Here is a 4,243-nt window from a genome sequence, read left to right as displayed (position 1 = left end):
TTGTATTGAAGACCTCTTCAATTTCTCGCTTAAGCTGATTCACCTTATCTGATGCTTGTTGAAATTTTATCAAACGCTGGTAGCATTTGTCCCTACAAACGAACAAATCGCTATTTTCTGAGTAGCGACTCACGTCCACAGATAGTGATGAACGAATGACTCCAGCAATGTCGAGTGAACTTTTTCCGAAAATGAAAATTTTGTTGTTCTTGAGAGAAGCTGATGAACAAATGAAGCACCTAGAACTGCTTTCTACCAATTTTTTGGGAGTTTCATCCATAGGGATTCTCTGTGATATCTGGAAACTTTTTCACGCGGGAAACTGACTTCAATGACAAATTACTGATACGTGATTGGTGGATTTTGAGATTACCTTATGATCTCAAAACAAAGGGAAAGGAATGTGGTTCGGGTTTAAGCAGCCGTTTCTTAGGGGGGAGCAATGCGTGAACAAAGCTTCCTTGCCGCGTAATGATACTTCAAAGTCCCGCATGTCCAATTTTTTTTTGCTAACGTGTTTGGCATAGTGAAAACTGGGTTCTAATAACACTTTGCCAGAGTGAAAACTGGGTTAGAACGACAGTGCTGAAAAATGACTGCGCATGTGCGAAGTTTGAAACAAACAATGCACGAATGTCATGATTTGTTCTGCGAAGTGAGTTCGTGTAAAAGCGAAGAGAATGGCTTTTATTGTCCAGCAGAAACGCGTTCATTTTCCAATCTTTGTTCGTAGCAACGTCAGCAGGACACTTTGAAATTCTTAGGTCCATTCTTTTCCCCGGGAAATCTTTGACAATACAACAAAAACGGTTAATGTTTGGAGCTACCTCGAGCATATGGATGTGAGCGCATTCAACTGCCATTAAGTTGCTTCACGTCATCTGGTTTTCTTCCGAGGGAAAATCCAATAATTAATGGAATTAAGAGCAGTAGTTCCAGTATAGGTAAGTCGAAAATTTACTTTTAATGATTTTAACGATGAAAAACAATTTTTTTGATATGAACATGTAAACTTTAGCCAATTACTTGCCGCTTATGTTAACTCAATTACACAAAACTCTTTGAAACATGTACTGGTCTGTCAAGAAAAATGACAGGAATTATGAAACAAAAACTAAAAGTTCAACATGGATATTTAGTCGGTACTCGCTCGATGAATTGTCTAATGTATTGGCTTACAGCATCTTAGACGTTGGTTATAATTATTTACTGTAGCTCTGACTGTGGTGCATTCATTCACGTGCACTTTACTTGAGAAAACCGGATATCCATGTAGGGGTACATGTAAATGGGTTTGGAAAGAAAAATCAGAATTTAACACATGTTACAGTTCCTAGGTTATGAGGGATCCTGCTCACAGCCTTAAACCATGATAGCAATTCCCATGCTGCATTAGGTGGAGCCAAGGCCAAAAATGCTCCACTGGTTCCATGGAAATGGCTGTCAAAGAGAATAATTCCTTGCTGTGTTGGAATAAAGGCCACTGTTTTGTTATTGATAACATAGATGCAAGCAGTATTGTTCATATTACGAACTTGATCAAAATAATGTGGCAAGCATGCAGATGGTACTGGCTCTTTGTTTATGCTGCAAGGTAATTCAGCAGAGATAGTGATGCCTACATGAGCTCTGGCTTGCCCCATGTTTAAGGCAGCTTCACGAACACCATAGAACTGCCCAGGGTTGCTAGTAAATTTGTCATAAAATTGCTGGCCAATCATAATGGCTGCAAGAACTCTGTACACCCATGTGTTGCTCAGAGGTTGACTAACAGTGAGAGATTCATGTGAGCTAAAATACAGTTTGCTGAATGTAAGGGCAATAAAAGTACATGCATTGCTTGCTAGTCTTCCATTTAATGTAGACTGGGAATATTGTGGTGGGAAGTGCCAGCTTGTTATTTGGTGAGACCTGACAGGATGTACATGTATAGATAGCTGTTGAACAAGATAGTGTGAAGGAATTGTTGAGGACTGTGACTGGGAATGAGCATAGGATGCTTGTGTGTTAGGGTGTTGTGGCTGATTAATGTCTCCAATAGCTGCAAGTGTGCAATCTACTTTCTGTTCCCAAAATTCAGAGGTGTAGTATTGTTGTGCATTGATATCATTTGGGGCATTCATGGTTACATTTTCTGTATTGTGTTCTGTCTCGGAGTTGCTCAAGTCAGTATCTGATTCCACACTGCCATTTTTTAACAATCCTTCATTGAACTGGTGAATTTTTTTTGCTATCATTTCTTTCAAAGGTTCTTTGCAAATACTGCAACAATAATCAGCTGGTGAACATGATGCATGAAAGGTGTGGTAGCAAGCAAGACGAACATAATCACCATCTGGGATACAGTTATTGCAGGTGGGCAGGTCACAGCAAAGTTGCAGCTTTGGCTCCTTGCCTTTGTCTTTACTCAAATTATATGCTAAGGGCATAGTCTTTGACTCGGCTGTAACCCCAAAGGTTGGGAAATGAAACTTTGGCCAGCTTTTGGATTTGCCATTGCTTGTGCAATCTCCTGGAACCTACATGTGTATAGCATAATTAATAAAGTGTTTTAATGTTAAAACTGAAATTAGTAACAATGATTTTCTGGTCCACTTCAACAATACTAACCACATGGGTTCTCTTCAAGTTTTTTGCTATTTCAGAAAACACTTGTAACATAAAATCTGCTGATTTTCCTGCTATCATCTAATAGTCAAAGCTTGACTCCCCTCGCATATATCTTGGTACAAATGTTTCGCAGCAGTTTGTGAGAAATCCACTTGTTGCTAACGTCTTGGCAACTTTTTCAATAGCTGTAGAATCGTCACAGCTTTGAGTGTGAGCTGTCAAAAGAGAATGCTATATTTCTATGTTTTTTTCCACAAATAAGAAAAGCCACTGTTTTTTGCATTGCCAGTAGTTGGGTAAAGAAGCTTTTTGGTAGTCACAGTCACTTAGAAAAGATAAAGTAGATTTGTCATAATGCTTCCTGCGCCAAATATTAAACAGTATAGCCATCTGAGCCATGACAGACATGTACAGTTCCAAGTCACCAGTCCTAAATATTTGGTACTGGAAATACACCAGTGGAATGACATCTTCAAGTAAAAATAGTGTTGAAACAAACTCGTAACTCTTGCATAGACCAAACTTGTTAAGCACCTTTTCACGTACCATTAGCCAACCCAGTAAAGCTGCAGTCACACACAGGGATGATTGGTATGGCTTAGGCCTGTTTGGTAGAATTCCCCCAAACAAATAGGAGAACAGTTTATTAAAAAAATGTTTAAATATAACAACAGTATCTTCTACTGCATTCAGAGAAACATGAAACTGCCCTTGTTCTGTAATAATTGATCCATATTTTCCACTGCAATTGTTTGCAATTAGTTTTTTTGGGTAATACCATCCAGGCCAGTCTGCTGGGAAGGGCAATAGATTTTTCTGTAAGTACATTTGGATGTTGGGATATTTTGTCAAGATGTGATCTATAGATTCCTTGTAGTGTTTCTTCCTTGTAGGGATTCTTGGATGTATGTCCACCATGGAAGATGCCATGTGGGCTACCATTGTCGTTTTGAGGTGAGTAGGGACGTGCTTAGTGTGGATGTTATGATAATCATCCAAGAAGTTGACCATAAAGTAGTCATGCTGAAAGCCAAAAAAGATTTTAATCCATGACATTTAACTACACTGAATAATTATTTTTATTATTTGTCTGAAAAGATCATAATACTGTGTTTTTATGTCTAAAGTACAAAGTTCTTACATTGCATGGTGTAAACTTGTTTTGGCGTGTGGTAGCATTACTTACTGCGAGAGTTTGTTGTATTTGCTCAGAAACATGAACGTTGTGGCCTTTGGACATGGTTTTCTTCATGTTCTGTACTGTCCTTGGATTCACTGAGTATCCTAAAACTGGTCCAGGTGATAAGCCCTGTAAGGACAGTCCACTAAGGGATGAATAAATTCCACTGTCTTTTTGAAGTTGACATGTCTTCTGTGACCTAAAATTGGCACAGTATTGCAGTCTGTATTACAGTCATAACAAGTCATGTTTACAATAATCCAATCACTATACAGTTTGATATTGTAAATCACAAAAAGCACCATTGAGTTGTATCAGTTCGGTTAACTAGACCCATTATTTAAGTAACAATTCTGCATTTATCCATCAAAGCCCAAAAATAAACTAAAAAGTTGAATACAAACCTGAAGTATGCCAAAATGTGTAATAGTGACACTGTTCGTTGTCTTCACA

The 4,243-nt window shown here is 38.4% G+C and overlaps 1 pseudogene; it reads right to left on the bottom strand.

Annotated features, from left to right (window-relative positions):
• Positions 1 to 1,307: 1,307 nt before the first annotated feature.
• Positions 1,308 to 2,718, bottom strand: LOC138040439 (uncharacterized; annotated as a pseudogene).
• Between the last annotated feature and the right edge of the window lie 1,525 nt (positions 2,719 to 4,243).

The sequence above is a fragment of the Montipora capricornis genome, chromosome 3, assembly GCF_036669925.1.
Source record: "Montipora capricornis isolate CH-2021 chromosome 3, ASM3666992v2, whole genome shotgun sequence".
Lineage (NCBI taxonomy): Eukaryota > Metazoa > Cnidaria > Anthozoa > Scleractinia > Acroporidae > Montipora > Montipora capricornis.
Note: the sequence above shows the minus strand (reverse complement) of the source record. Positions and strands in the feature narration are given on the sequence as shown.